At 41.9% G+C, this 16,612-nt stretch overlaps 1 protein-coding gene across 5 annotated transcripts in view; it reads left to right on the plus strand.

Moving 5' to 3' along the window:
• The window catches only part of INSC (INSC spindle orientation adaptor protein), a 314,937-nt gene that overhangs the window by 82,519 nt on the left and 215,806 nt on the right, over positions 1-16,612 (plus strand). Inside the window, exon 1 of one of the 5 annotated variants that reach the window (XM_030201052.1) lies at positions 79-112. The exons of the other annotated variants lie outside the window; for them this stretch is intronic. The gene's annotated coding sequence lies outside the window, so the exon portion shown is untranslated. Of the gene's footprint in view, positions 1-78; positions 113-16,612 lie in introns of those variants that run through there. 5 annotated transcript variants of the gene reach the window in all.

Genomic DNA, 16,612 nt, shown 5'->3' on the forward strand with positions numbered 1-16,612 from the left:
TATTATTTCTTATAGATTGCAGACTCCTTCAGCTGAAAGAGAAGTCAGAATTTACATAACACATGGAATATATCACAAGTTTTTATTCCTAGTGCACTTGAATTACATTTAAGTAAGTACAGTTGATACATGGTTTTTGCTTCCTTTCATTCTAATCCCCATTTCGGTCTTGGCAAAGAAAAATCAATTATTGCACTTTGCTAGTGGTTAATGTCTAGGAATGGGCTTTCATTTGAAGTCATGAAAGAACATATCCCATGTTGTTAAAAAATGGAACACACACTTTTGAAAGAGGGCCCATTATCACTCTTTTCCTGATAGCGCTCCATTGCTCATGTGCAAACACAGCACAGGTACAGGGCAATCGTTTTGCAAGTAGTGGCCCTCTTTCAGGAAAAGGGGAAAAAGAGATGGGATTTGATATACTGTCTTTCTATGGTTACAATCAAAGCTGGGCTTTCAACCCATCAATATTACACACATTTATATTTCTAAAATGGATGTTTATGCTACACACACCCGCTGCATAAATGTCCATTTCTCCTGTATTTTCAGATTCTATTCTAAAATACTGGTGAAACTTGAGACACACTGAGCTGCATGTCTCAATTCCTGCTTCTATGACCTGTCTAAAATGGGGCTACCCTTGTGCAAGTAAATTACTTTCATACACTACTAGTTATTTAGGGGCCTTTTCACTACATCTGAGCATGTGCTAATTCTATTAGTATATGCTAAGCTTTAGAAAAAGGCCCCTTATTTATTTACTGCCTTTTTGAAGAAATTCACCCACAGTGGTGTACGGTAAGTACAGGGCTGGCTCAAGAGTTAGTGGTGCCCTGAGCCAACTTGCTTTGGCAGCGCCCCCTCCTCATCGCATCACTTCGGGTGCCCCTTCCCTCCTCCCTCCCTACAGGTTCGGCATCTCTCTGTCCCTTGGCCAGCATCTGTTTCCCCTCCTCCTTACAGTCACTTTCGCCTTCCTCTGTTTCCCCTCCCAACAGATCTGGCACTGCTCCCTCACCTCTCTTACTCCCCTGTGGTCCAGTGAGGAGGGGGAGGAAAGACAACCTGTAGACCAGGTGAGGTCAGAGGCTGGTTATTGTGGTGCCCTTAATCGCTGTGCCCTGGGCCAGAGCCTCACCTTGTCCAATCGTTAAGCCAACTCTGGGAAGTATAACATGAAGATAGACAATAACAAGAATAAAATATTCAAATAACAGCACAAATTCTAGAAAACAGTTTACACCAAGATACTTAATAAGGCATTTAGAAGGATATCTAAATGTTAAAATAAAAAACCACATCAGCACTATGAACCTTCTGGTGCATAGTAAGAAATAATTTTGTCCTCCACGGTGTACTTTTTGCAACATATGGAAACATTTAGAATCTATATCCCATAAATAAAAAGCCTGTTCAAATACCAGGGAAACCAACAGCACAGTTCATTCCTGTTTTACTGGAGATCTTTCCAGGTACTTGGACCTGGATTGACCACTGCTGGAAACAGAATGCTGGGTTTGATGGAACTTCGGTCTGTCCCAATACGACAATGGTTATGTTCTTATGCCACAGACTGCAGGCACATCTAGGGTGACCACTTGCACCAACCCTAGAGATGTTGTAAATGTGCATACCTAGAAGGATGCATGTCTGTACATGTGCGCTCCACCTAGAATCCACTCAAACTCCAGCTATGCGCATTCTCACTGGAAAATGTGCTCCATTAAAGCCTGCTGTATACTTTTCTGCTATCAGTATTGTGTAAGAAGTCATTTATACGCATATGTGATAACTAGAGTGCCGCCATTCGGTATCAGTACGAGAGAGGCAAGTGGGACCCATGGTCAACAACAATTAAAGAAGATAGTAGATCACAAGGGTTGTATCATTCTGCTGAACCCAAATGCTGAACAATACTCCAACAATATTCCAACAGACCATTTTTAAGAAGGGACTTGTGCTGGTTTGTCCTTGGATTGTAGTATCCCCTGAAACAGACCAGAAGTGGGCGAAGCATGGCCATGTCAGGCAATTTTTTGACAAAACATAGTTTTAAGTTTCTACCCTTGTGATCTACTATCTTCTTTGATTAGAGTGTTGCTAGTTACATGTCTTTTGGCATCTCAAACTACACGGCTCCATATAGAATTACCTCCGTAGCATACTCAAACTGCTCACTCTCCAGTTTCTGTGCCTCAACTCTTCCCCTCTCTGACCATCATCTGATACCTTTCACACTTAAACACCCTCCTCCCCAGTCCCGTCCAATCTTAACAAATACATTTAGGAATCTTCAGGCTATTGACCCTTCTACTCTGTCCTCCAGTGTTTCAAATCTCTTCTCTACCACTATCCAGCTTATTTTCGAAAGAGAAAAACGCCTACAGTGCGACCTAAATCAGGAGATAGACATTTGTCTTGCAAAGGCGCCCAAATCGGTATAATCGAAATCCGATTTTGGGCGTTTCCAACTGCACTCCGTCGCAGAAACGAATAAAGTTGACGGGGCGTGGTTATCAGCGGAGGAGAGATGGGCGTCTTTAGCTGATAATCGAAAAAAAAAGGCATTTTGACCGCGATTTTGGGTCACTTTTTTTTGGACCCTTTTTTTTCACGAACAAGTCCCAAAAAAGTGTTCCAACTGCCCAGATGACCACTGGAGGGAATCAGGGATGACCTCCCCGGACTCCCCCAGTGGTCACTAACCCCCTCCCACCAAAAAAAACCCCACTTTAAAACCTTTTTTCCAGCCTGTATGCCAGCCTCAAATGCCGTACCCACCTCCATGACAGCAGAATGTGTTCGATCCTGTCACAGCTTTTCCCTGGATCAGATGTGGCTCTCGGATGCAGTACAGGGTCACATCAGCATTGCATTGTGGTGGGTGTAGGGTATTGGGCTCCGTGATTTCATTAGCTTGTGTTACAGTCTCACGGTGTTGGTAGTTGGTAGGCTCTTCTCCCATGGTGCTTTTCCCCCTGCCTACTGGGTCAGAGTGTGCCCTGTTGTGTTTCCTGTTATAGTCCATGCGGTAGTGGCCATTTTTGTAAGCCAGTTTTAGTTCCCTTTCCTGTGTTAGCCACGTTACAGAACTTAGTTCTTCCCTTGAATGTGGCTGAAAGAGGGCATTGTGCAGCATTCTGCCAGCTCTGACCTACTGCTCATCTCAGTACCAGGGAGACTCGTTGCCAGTGGGGCACAACCTCTGATCTGCAGTTAACTGTGAGTAAAGGTGGTTATTCCAATAAAGGACGTTTTTGGAGAGATTAGTCTTCAGGTGTCAACTGGTGTGCCAATGTTATATAGCAGCAACCAGTCCTAGAGGCCTGCGTGTATGCAGGTCCCTGGAGCACTTTTAGTGGGTCCCACAGTGCACTTCAGCCAAGTGGCCCCAGGCCCATCCCCCCCACCTGTAACACTTGTGCTGGTAAATGGGAGGCCTCCAAAACCCACTGTACCCACATGAGGTGCCCCCTTCACCCCTAAGAGCTATGGTAGTGTTGTACATTTGTGGGTAGTGGGTTTTGGGGGAGGGGGGTTGGGAGCTCAGCACCCGTGGTAAGGGAGCTATGCATGTGGGAGCTTTTTCTGAAGTCCACCGCACTGACCTAGGGTGCCCAGTTGGTGTCCTGGCATATCAGGGGGGCGAGTGTACTATGAATTGTGACCCCTCCCACGACCAAATGGCTCAGATTAGGATGTTTTTGAGCTGGGCGTTTTTAGTTTCCATTATCGCTAAAAAAAAACAAACGCCCAGCTCAACAATGTTCATTTTTTTTTAAATACGGTTCGGCCCGCCCCTTCACGGACCCGTTCTCGGAGATAAACACCCATGGAGATAGGCCTTTCCGTTCGATTATGCCCCTCCACGTTATCCAAGTCTGTCAATGAGGCTGTATATTCCTATAATACTATTCTCTCCTCTGCTCTGGATACTCTCGCTCCTCCCATTCCCCATTCTGTAAAACGTACTAAACCCCAGCCTTGGCTGACCTCTAGAATCTGCTACCTACATTCCTGTGCCCGCTCTGCCAAACGCCTTTGGCTGAAATCCTGTGCCCATGTTGACTTCATACATTTCAAATTCTTGCTGACCTCCTTCCAGTCTGCTCTTTTACTTGCCAAACAGGACTATTACATCCAGTTGACAAATTCTCTTGGCTCAAACCCTCAAACACTGAACTCTCTCCTCAAAGTGCTTTCACCTCCAACTCCCCCTTCACTTTCCCCCCAGACTCTGGCTGAGTACTTTCATGATAAGGTTCACAAGATTAAACTTGAATTCTCAACCAGGTCACCTTCACCTCTCCTTCCCTTAGTCCATTCTCTCAACCCTCCAATCCCTGCCTCCTTTTCTTCCTTGTCTGAAATCACTGAAGAGGAAACTACACATCTTATTTGCTCCTCGAAATCAACTACCTGTTCCTCTGATCCTACTTAACACTATCTCTCCTACTGTCATCCCTTTTATCTGTCATATCCTCAATCTTTCAGTTTCCACTGCGACTGTTCCTGATGCCTTCAAACATGCCGTAGTCACACCACTCCTTAAAAAACCTTCATTGGACCCTACCTGTCCTTCCAACTATTGCCCCATCTCCCTCCTCCCTTTCCTATCCAAGATACTTGAACGTGCTGTTTATCGCCGTTGCCTTGACTTTCTTTCATCTCAAGGTATTCTTGATCCACTTCAATCTGGCTTCACCCCCCTTCATTCAGCTGAAACAGTGCTTGCTAAAGTCTCCAATGATCTGTTCCTGGCCAGATCCAAAGGTCTCTATTCTATCCTCATCTTTCTCGATCTATCTGCTGCTTTTGACACTGTTGATCACAGCCTACTCCTTGATACGCAGTCCTCACTTAGATTTCAGGGCTCTGTTCTTTCCTGGTTTTCTTCTTATCTCTCCCAGCGTACCTTTAGTGTATACTCTAGTGGATCCTCCTCTATTTCTATCCCACTGTCAGTTGGTGTACCTCAGTGATCTGTCCTGGGACCTCTTCTTTTCTCCATCTATACTTCTTCCCTTGGTACTCTGATCTCATCCCATGGTTTTCAGTATCATCTTTACACTGATGACTCCCAGATCTACCTCTCCACACCAGAAATCTCAGCCAAAATCCAGGCCAAAGTATCAGCCTGCCTGTCTGACATTGCTGCCTGGATGTCTCAGCGCCACCTAAAACTAAACATGACCAAGACTGAGCTTCTTATCTTTCCCCCTAAACCAACCTCTCCTCCTCCCCAATTCTCTATTTCTATGGATAACACTCTCATCTTTCCTGTCTCATCAGCTCATAACCTTGGGGTCATCTTCGACTCCTCCTTCTCCTTCTCTGCACATGTTCAGCAGACTGCTAAAACCTGTCGTTTCTTTCTCTATAATATCACCAAAATTCGCCCTTCCTTTCTGAGCACACTACCAGAACCCTCATCCACACTCTTATCACCTCTCGCTTAGACTATTGCAACTTGCTTCTCACAGGTCTCCCACTTAGCCATCTCTCTCCTCTTCAATCTTTTAAAATTCTGCTGCACGACTAATATTCCGCCAGTGTCGTTATGCTCATATTAGCCCTCTCCTCAAGTCACTTCACTGGCTTCCTATCCATTTCTGCATACAGTTCATACTCCTCTTATTGATCTATAAGTGCATTCACTCTGCAGCTCCTTAGTACCTCTCCACTCTCATCTCTCCCTACATTCCTCCCCGAGAACTCCGTTCACTGGGTAAATCTCTCTTATCTGCACCCTTCTCCTCCACTGCTAACTCCAGACTCCGTTCCTTTTATCTTGCTGCACCATATGCCTGGAATAGACTTCCTGAGCCAGTACATCAAGCTCCATCTCTGGCCATCTTCAAATCTAAGCTAAAAGCCCACCTTTTTGATGCTGCTTTTAAACCCTAACCCTTATTCACATGTTCAGAACCCTTATTTTATCATCCTCACTTTAATATTCTCTTATCTCTTGTTTGTCCTGTTTGTCTGTCCTAATTAGATTGTAAGCTCTGTCGAGCAGGGACTGTTTCTTCATATTCAAGTGTACAGCGCTGCGTACGTCTAGTAGCGCTATAGAAATGATAAGTAGTAGTAGTATATTGTTGTGCTGAATATACAAGTTTTTAAAAAAATGTTGTGGCCAGCATTTTGATAAGTCCTGTCACCTGCTATGGCTGAGTGTTGACCTGTTAGTGTTTATAGAAGAAAAAACCTAGCACATAAGTAATGCCACACTGAGAAAAGACCAAGGGTCCATCGAGCCCAGCATCCTGTCCACGACAGCGGCCAATCCAGGCCAAGGGAACATGGCAAGCTTCCCAAACGTACAAACATTCTATACATGTTATTCCTGGAATTGTGGATTTGTGAGTTTACAATCAAGCACACATAAATCGCTTATGTGCACCTATATGAATGAACACCTATACAATTAATTAGCACAGGCAAAAAACTTCTTGTGCCCATACAAGTGTGGAAAAACATGAAAAACATCACATGAGAATTTCAAAACCTTCATTTAAAATGATTAGCCAAACGTTTTTTTTTGGCTGTACACAATCCTACTGGTGACTAAATAAGTAGAATTAATAGTATCTTGCATGAAAACTGTTCTAGGAATTAGGAATGCTCTGCAAATGGATGAGCTGACCATCTATCTCCATCATCCTATACTGATTTTATGGGGCGTCTCAATCCTGTGGCACAATCTGTACAGTACACACAATAGCCTGCAACTGACTAAAACCGAGAAGAAAATCAGAGAGAGCAGCAGGCCTGCTGTCATTACTGTTGCCAGAAGTATAGGTACAGCATTTGAATTCCAGAAGCCATAGACCTATGTCACATCAGGGTTTATTGGATTTATCAGCCTGGCACTTTTCATTATATTCAGGTCCCTGAAAACAGCTCTTTTGTATTCAGCTGTGTCACTTTGTTAGCGGAAGTTGTGCGACTTTTCACACCAATTGCATTTTGCTTCTTGTTAACTTCTGAAGGTTCCAGCTTCCTTTTATTCCTCTCTCACCCCCAGATTCCAAAAAGTCTATTACAGAATATAAAACTGCTGTACGTTGTTTCTTCCTGGAAGCAATCAATCTTATTGTTTCCTGCGTTAGTATGTTCTCATGCCCTTTCTATAGCAATGGGTCAGTGTTAATACAAAGCAGAAATAGAATCTTTCATCTCCAAATGTATTTTAAGGACAGCGAGGTCTTATATACCATGGGGGTTATTTTAAAAGCCTCTCCAAGTATGCATATGATCATTTACATATGAGCACATGAATATCACATTCACGCATAAATGGTAATTTCAGAAAGCTGGTATTTACTTGTGTGTGCTTCTTAGTTGTGTCATTAGTATTGTGCTGATATTATATCATATCCTTTTATATGAATGCTCTGCCATGCTGCCTATCATATTCTGCTGACATTTATCATATTTCTGCTATATGATTGTTCTGTAGTGCTATTAGTACATAAGTACATAAGTAATGCCACACTGGGAAAAGACCAAGGGTCCATCGAGCCCAGCATCCCGTCCACGACAGCAGCCAATCCAGGCCAAGGGCACCTGCCAAGCTTCCCAAACGTACAAACATTCTATACATGTTATTTCTGGGTTTTGGATTTTTCCAAGTCCGTTTAGTAGCGGTTTATGGACTTGTCCTTTAGGAAACCGTCCAACCCCTTTTTAAACTCTGCTAAGCTAACCGTCTTCACCACATTTTCCGGCAATGAATTCCAGAGTTTAATTACACGTTGGGTGAAGAAAAATTTTCTCCGATTTGTTTTACATTTACTACACTGTAGTTTAATCGCATGCCCCCTAGTCCTAGTATTTTTGGAAAGCGTGAACAGACGCTTCACATCCACCTGTTCCACTCCACTCATTATTTTATATACCTCTATCATGTCTCCCCTCAGCCGTCTCTTCTCCAAGCTGAATAGCCCTAGCCTCCTTAGTCTTTCTTCATAGGGAAGTCGTCCCATCCCCTCTATCATTTTAGTCTCCCTTCGCTGCACCTTTTCCAATTCTACTATATCTTTCTTGAGATGCGGCGACCAGAATTGAACACAATACTCAAGGTGCGGTCACACCATGGAGCGATACAACGGCATTATGACATCCTCACACCTGTTTTCCATACCTTTCCTAATAACACCCAACATTCTATTCGCTTTCCTAGCCGCAGCAGCACACTGAGCAGAAGGTTTCAGTGTGTTATTGACGACGACACCCAGATCCCTTTCTTGGTCCGTAACTCCTAACGTGGAACCTTGCATGACATAGCTATAATTCGGGTTCTTTTTTCCCACATGCATCACCTTGCACTTGCTCACATTAAACGTCATCTGCCATTTAGCCGCCCAGTCTCCCAGTCTCGTAAGGTCCTCTTGTAATTTTTCACAATCCTGTGGCGAGTTAACAACTTTGAATAACTTTGTGTCATCAGCAAATTTAATTACCTCGCTAGTTACTCCCATCTCTAAATCATTTATAAATATATTAAAAAGCAGCGGTCCTAGCACAGACCCCTGAGGAACCCCACTAACTACTCTTCTCCATTGTGAATACTCGCCATTTAACCCACTCTCTGTTTCCTATCCTTCAACCAGTTTTTAAATCCACAATAGGACATTTCCTCCTATCCCATGACCCTCCAATTCCCTCTGTAGCCTTTCATGAGGTACCTTGTCAAACGCCTTTTGAAAATCCAGATACACAATATCAACCGGCTCCCCTTTGTCCACATGATACTGCTTCATGGTAGTCCTATTATTAGATTTCAATTTTCTGTTTTCAAGTTTACCTCATTCATTGTATTTATATTTAAATTTGGTCATTTTACTATTGTAAAGCTGTTAACAAAATTGTAAGTTTGATGTTAAACTGTACCTGCTGTACATTGCCTTGGGAGAATCTCTTCATAAAGGCAGTTAATAAATCCCAATAAATGAATAATATAAAAATACCACACAGAGATTTCAAGGAAGCACAGTGAGGGTATGATTTAGGTATGCCTTAGACAAGATAAAAATGTACATGTATATTTCCCATATTACAAGTGGGAAAAAATTGCCGAAGGGTTAGAAGGTAAAGTTTGCCTATTTGCGGATGATACTAAGATATAACAGAGTGGACACCCCGGAGGGAGTGGAAAACATGAAAAAGGACCTACGGAAGCTAGAAGAATGGTCTAAGGTTTGGCAATTAAAATTCAATGCGAAGAAATGCAAAGTGATGCACTTAGGAAGTAGAAATCCACGGGAGGCGTATGTGTTAGGCGGGGAGAGTCTGATAGGTACGGGCGGAGAGAGGGATCTTGGGGTGATAGTATCTGAGGATTTGAAGGCGACGAAACAGTGTGACAAGGCGGTGGCCGTAGCTAGAAGGTTGTTAGGCTGTATAAAGAGAGGTGTGACCAGCAGAAGAAAGGGGGTGTTGATGCCCCTGTATAAGTCGTTGGTGAGGCCCCACCTGGAGTATTGTGTTCAGTTTTGGAGGCCGTATCTTGTTAAGGATGTAAAAAGAATTGAAGCGGTACAAAGAAAAGCTACGAGAATGGTATGGGATTTGCGTTACAAGACGTATGAGGAGAGACTTGCTGAACTAAACATGTATACTCTGGAGGAAAGGAGAAACAGGGGTGATATGATACAGACGTTCAAATATTTGAAAGGTATTAATCTGCAAACGAACCTTTTCCGGAGATGGGAAGGTGGTAGAACGAAAGGACATGAAATGAGATTGAAGGGGGGCAGACTCAAGAAAAATGTCAGGAAGTATTTTTTCACGGAGAGAGTAGTGGATGCTTGGAATGCCCTCCCGCGGGAGGTGGTGGAAATGAAAATGGTAACGGAATTCAAACATGTGTGGGATAAGCATAAAGGAATCCTGTGCCGAAGGAATGGATCCTCAGGAGCTTAGTCAAGATCGGGAGGCGGGGCTGGTGGTTGGGAGGCGGGGATAGGGCTGGGCAGACTTATACGGTCTGTGCCAGAGCCGGTGGTGGGAAGCGGGACTGGTGGTTGGGAGGCGGGGATAGTGCTGGGACAGACTTGTACGGTCTGTGCCAGAGCCGGTGGTTGGGAGGCAGGGCTGGGTGGGTGGGAGGTGAGGATAGTGCTGGGCAGACTTATACGGTCTGTGCCTGTGCCAGAGCCGGTGGTTGGGAGGTGGGGATAGTGCTGGGCAGACTTATACGGTCTGTGCCCTGAAGAGCACAGGTACAAATCAAAGTAGGGTATACACAAAAAGCAGCAAATATGAGTTATGTTGTTGGGCAGACTGGATGGACCGTGCAGGTCTTTTTCTGCCGTCATCTACTATGTTACTATGTTACTATATAGTTGTAAAATGGCTGCTTCTGCAGTATGTACTGGCAAATACATATGCACTTCTGCATGTCCTTATAGGCATTTTATAGCAGGCTCCACATTCAGCAGGGCCTTTTGTAAAATACTGCCAACCACTTCCATGTCTGACTTTAGATCTTAAAGTTCTATGTAAAGTGGACCTTCACATATATAGTGCAGCATGCTTAAACATCTCCTTCAAAAATTGTCCAAATTTATTTCGCTTTCTTTCACTCTATACACAGATACCTCAGCATCATAAAATCATAGAAATCTGACCACTTAGCATAAAAGATGTCATTGGATGCTGTCCCTATAGGGTACACTTTAAGAGATTTGAGTAGTAACTACAATAGTAAGGAATCAAAAAAACTCATGATCAAGAAGAGGTCTGATCTCAACGCACTCTTGATTGATAAATTCAGGAGAGGATTACCTGCAGCAATTACATAAGTACATAAATATTGCCATAATGGGACAGACCGAAGGTCCATCAAGCCCAGCATCCTGTTCCTAACAGTGGCCAACCCAGTCACGTGTACCTGGCAAAATCCCCCCAAAATACAAAACATTTTATGCTGCTTGTCCTAGAAATAAGAAATGAATTTTCACTGTCCATTTTAATAATGGTTTATGGACTTTTCCTTTAGGAAGCCATCCAAAACTTTTTTAACCCCCCCTAAGCCAACTGCTTTTACTAAATTCTCTGGCAACAAATTCCAGAGTTTAATTACATGTTGAGTGAAGGTTATCAATAGAAATCAAACTAAATAAAACATGGAAAAGAAAATAAGATGATACCTTTTTTATTGGACATAACTTAATACATTTCTTGATTAGCTTTCGAAGGTCGCCCTTCTTCCTCAGATCGGAAATAAGCAATTGTGCTAGCTCACCTATCCACACCCATTCTGTTAGAATATCAATGATATGCTTGGATGTCCCCATGCATAACTCCGACCCACCCCCATCCTCCCACCCTGTCAGACTGTCATAGTAATGCTTGAATGTTTTCACTTATATACACTGTCAGCTAGCACATTTGCTTATTTCCGATCTGAGGAAGAAGGGCGACCTTCGAAAGCTAATCAAGAAATGTATTAAGTTATGACCAATAAAAAAGGTATCTTATTTTCTTTTCCATGTTTTATTTTGTTTGATTTCTATTGATAACCTTAAGAGTGGACTAACATGGCTACCACACTCCTCTACTTAACATGTTGAGTGAAGAAAACTTTTCTCCGATTCGTTTTAAATTTACTACTTTGTAGCTTCATCACATGCCCCCCTAGTCCTAATATTTTTGGAAAGAGTAAACAAGCAATTCATGTCTACCCATGCCACTCCACTCATTATTTTATAGACGTCTATCAAATCTCCCATCAGCCGTCTTTTCTCCAAGCTGAAGAGCCCTAGCCGCTTTAGCCTTTCCTCATAGGGAAATCTTCCCATCCCCTAAATCATTTTCGTCACCCTTCTCTGTACCTTTTCTGATTCCACTATATCTTTTTTGAGATGCGGTGACCAGAATTGAACACAATATTCAAGGTGCAGTCACACCATGGAGCGATACAAAGACATTATAATGTCTTCATTTTTGTTTTCCATTTCTTTCCTAATAATACCTAATATTCTATTTGTTTTCTTAGCCACAGCTGCAAACTGAGCAGAGGATTTCAATGCATCATCAGTGATGACGCCTAGATCCCTTTCCTGGTTGGTGACTCCTAATTTGGAACCTTGCATTACATAGCTATAGTTCGGGTTCTTCTTTCCCACATGCATCAATTTGCACTTGCTCACATCTGCCATTTAGACTCCCAGTCTCGTAAGGTCCTCTTCTAATTTTTTACAATCCTCTCGCGATTTAACAACTTTGAATAACTTTGTGTCGTCAGCAAATTTAATTACCTCACTAGATACTCCCATCTCTAGATCATTTATAAATATATTAAAACGTAGCGGTCTCAGCAGAGACCCCTGGGGAATCCACTATTTAACCTCCTCCATTGAGTGTACTGACCATTTAACCCTACTCTCTGTTTTCTATCTTTTAACCAGGTTTTAATCAACAATAGAACACTACCTCCTATCCCATGACTTTCCAATTTCCTCTGGAGTCTTTCATCAGGTACTTTGTCAAATGCCTTCTGAAAATCCAGATACACAATATTGACCAGCTCACCTTTATCCATATGTTTGTTTACCCCTTCAAAGAAATGTAATAGCTTGGTGAGGCAAGATTTCCCTTCACTAAATCCATGTTGGCTTTGTCTTATTAATCCATGCTTTTGAATATGCTCTGTAATTTTGTTCTTTATAATAGTCTCTATCATTTTGCCCGACACAGATGTCAGGCTCACTGGTCTATAATGTCCCGGATCTCCTCTGGAACCTTTTTAAAAAAATCGGCGTTATGTGGGCCACCCTCCAATCTTCCGGTACCACGCTCGATTTGAAAGATAAATTACATATTACCAACAATAGTTCTGCAAGTTCAATTTTCAATTCTTTCAGTACTCTGGGATGAATACTATCCAGTTCAGAAGATTTGCTACTCTTTAATTTATCAAATTGCCCCATTACAAACTCCAGGTTTATAGAGATTTCATAAACCAAAGAATTTATTTAGTCTGTCCGCTATGGCTTTGTCTTCCCTGATTGCCCCTTTTGCCCTTCAGTTATCTAGAAGTCCAACCAATTCTTTTGCCGGCTTCTTGCTTTTAATATACCTAAAAATGTTTTTACTATGTGTTTTTGCCTACAATGCAATCTTTTTTCAAAGTCCCTCTTTGCCTTCCTTATCATCGCTTTGCATTTGACTTGACATTCCTTATGCTGTTTCTTATTATTTCCAGTCAGTTCTTTCTTCCATTTTCTAAAGGATTTTCTTTTAGCTCTAATAGCTTCCTTCACCTCACTTTTTAACCATGCCTGCTGTCGTTTGGCCTTCCTTCCTCCTTTTTTAATATACAGAATACATTTGGCTTGGGCTTCCAGGATGGTATTTTTGAACAGTATACACTCTTGATGTAAATTTTTGACCTTCGCAACTGCTCCTCTAAGTTTTTTTTCTCCGTTCTTCTCATTTTATCATAGTCTCCTTTTTGAAAGTGAAACGTTAACGTATTGGATTTCCTTTTTGTACTTACTCCAAAATCAATATCAAATCTGTTCTTATTTTGATCACTGTTATCAAGCGGCCCCAGCACCATTATCTCCCACTCCAGATCGTGTGCTCCACTAGGTCTAGAATTTGTCCTTGTCGGCTCCTGTACCAGCTGCTCTATAAAGCAGTCCTTGATTTCTTCAAGAAAGTTTACCTCCCTAGCATGCCCTGATGTTACATTTACCTTGTCAATCACCCATTATTATTGTTTTGCCCAGTTTGTTAGCTTTCCTAATTTCTGATAACAACATTTCTACATCCGTCTATTCATCCTGGCCAGGTGTATGGTAGTACACTCCTATCACTATCCCTTTCCCCTTTACAAATGGAATTTCAGTCCATAGGAATTTCCTTAATGTGTTTTGTTTCCAGCAGAATTTTCAATCTATTTGATTCAAGGCCCTCCTTAACATAAAATGAGGGGAATAATCGAACAGCATCTAAGTTTTTGATTGATGAGTCTCCTTGGTCTAATTTGGTAAATTTCCTCTTTGGTAGAGAATCTCCTCTTAGTGAGCTATGCCCCTTCTACCCTGAGAGACATTAGAAGTACTTTAGTAATTTTATTTCTTATTATATTTAAATTGCCTGTCATTTATGTAGAAGAGATACTCCTTTCTTTTTCTTGACATACTATTTATTTTAAGTGTTTAACTTGTACTGTAATATTGAAAATGCATAAATAAAATTACCCCCTCCCCCCACCGAGAACATGATATTGAGGTAGGAATTGGGACATCCATGTTGAGATGTTCACAATTCCCCCAATATTTTACAAAAGAGTCTACTGAACATGGAGCCTTTTGTAAAAATGCTGCCAGCACATACAGAGGGAACAGTGATTACAAGAACCTACAGATGCAGAAAAAGAGTGACATCACTTGGCAGCTTCCATGTATAACTGCTGGTAATTATACTGGTAAATGCTGGGTTAAATATTCAGCAGTGAGTGTTTTTTTAAAGCTTCTGCTGGCTTTATACTCTAGTGTTCAATGCTGGGCCATTTCTGAGCACCGGCATTGAATATCCAGGTATGTGAGAAATGCTGGCATTTATCTGTTTAAAGCCAACATTCAGTCCTTAACTATATAGGTAAAACCAAAGAAAGGATTGTGCTTTATGTGGTCTGACTTGTCTGGTTACCTTATGCAGTTAAGTGCTAAATATCCAGCAACTTATCTGATGACCTTATGCAGTTATGTGCTGATTCTGCCCCAGATGGCCCATAATATAACTGGCTTCAGCTTAGGTGGTTTGAAGGGATATTCAGCGGCACTATCCGCTTAAGTACTGATGAATATCACAGGAAATTTAACTGGCCAGGACCCTCATCTCCATGCTTAAATTGCTTTGAATATCCATCCCACTGATTTTTGTTACTTTTATATGTAGGAGCTGAAAATCTCAACACACAAACTGCAAAGGTAACAACAAAAGTCCCAAAACAGTGGTGCGGTGCAGAATTTTATTGATAGGTATAAATGACTCAACATAAGCCGTGTTTCGGCTGTAAAGCCTGCCTCAGGAGTCAATACCAGAAAATTACACAACGGTCTAATCCTGTGTGATGAGAATAAATAACTATACAAATATCTCTCATTTAAAGACACTGCCTTTAAGAAGCACTGCACAGCAGCTCAATCATCAAGCAGAAAAGAGGAGCTGTCAATCTTACAAAAAAGAGCCATATGGTAGACATTTGCCCATATAAATGCAGCAAATGTTTATATTTTAAAAGCTAAGCACAATTGCCCCCTCAATCACTTGTTTCAAGCCCTAGCCAAAGTGAGCCCTTTGCAGAATGTTATGCATGCCTCATAAGAGATGCAAAAGAAAATGGAGACATTTTTGGAATGTGGAGGAAATTCTATATCCGGGTGCCTCCATTTAGGTATCCTGAGGCTGTGTAGTAGGACCCTGTTCTATAACAGAACCTCAGAGATGCCAAGAGTGGCCCAGAGATTTACCACCTTTTACACACTGGGTTACAAGGCTAATCACTTGTGACCGTTTACATAATCACAATCAAGCATATGAGTAACACTGTCTAATTCAAAATGCTTTAGTGTTCTCTCCCTGCAATCAGTGATCTCTGTGTTACCTTCTACTGGGTCTGCGCTGCTATTGCAATGAAGCATAGAATGAGCTCACAGTGGATAAAGAGAAACAGAAAGTCCATTTTTTAGTCATGAACTTCTTCTTTCACCAAAACCAGTCTTTAACAGTTTGACCCCTCAACGTCCAGGAACAGGGATATGTTAGACAGCTGCCAGCCATCCTAGAAGCTGTACCACATGAGGTCCTGAATGATGGGTAGGCCTCTAGGGAAGCTGGGATTTTCCTTTGCTAGCAGCTGTTTTTCTTCAGGGCCTGGCAGAGATTTTGTGGGGAAGGGAAACACTGTCCCCGTTATTCATCTCACTAGTTCTCCCAATGTTGTGTTCCCAGCTAGAACTGCTTCTTGCAGTAGAGGGCTTCTTCAGTACAGTCTCGATTATCCAACCTTCACTAATCAAACTATCCGACATATCTGACAGAACCCCTGGTGTGGTCATCGTGTTGCTGTTAAGAAATGCGCAGGTTCTCTTCTTATTTTCCACTTTCACAGGCTGCTGGATAGTGTTCATAAATAATACTGTTGGCATCACAGCTCCATGGGAACCTAAAGTAATCACATTTTAGCCTGGTTTGAGTTTGATAGAATTTTTAGATTTTTACCTCACCCTCTAGGGAATCTTGCTCAATTTTTACCAGTGGACTGGGGGAAAATTAATAAGAAATTTGATATTTGTAAAAAACAAAATGGGCAAATCTTTAAATTTTTCTAGCCTTGTCAGCTTGTTTGAATAATTCATGTGTACAAGCTCAGGCATTTCTGCACATATGTCATGGTGAATAAGGCAATAAGAAAAGGCGTTCTCAAATTTTTCTGTTTCAAATTAAATTCCCTCAAAATTGAACAAAGTAAATATTGAGGTGAGGGATACTGGACAGGGCTAAGCTCCATTAATACTTTTAATTAATTTAATTTGGTCACATACTGGGGTAATATCCTATTGTTCTGCTGTTGTCTGCTGAT

This window comes from Microcaecilia unicolor, chromosome 4 (genome assembly GCF_901765095.1).
Source record: "Microcaecilia unicolor chromosome 4, aMicUni1.1, whole genome shotgun sequence".
Lineage (NCBI taxonomy): Eukaryota > Metazoa > Chordata > Amphibia > Gymnophiona > Siphonopidae > Microcaecilia > Microcaecilia unicolor.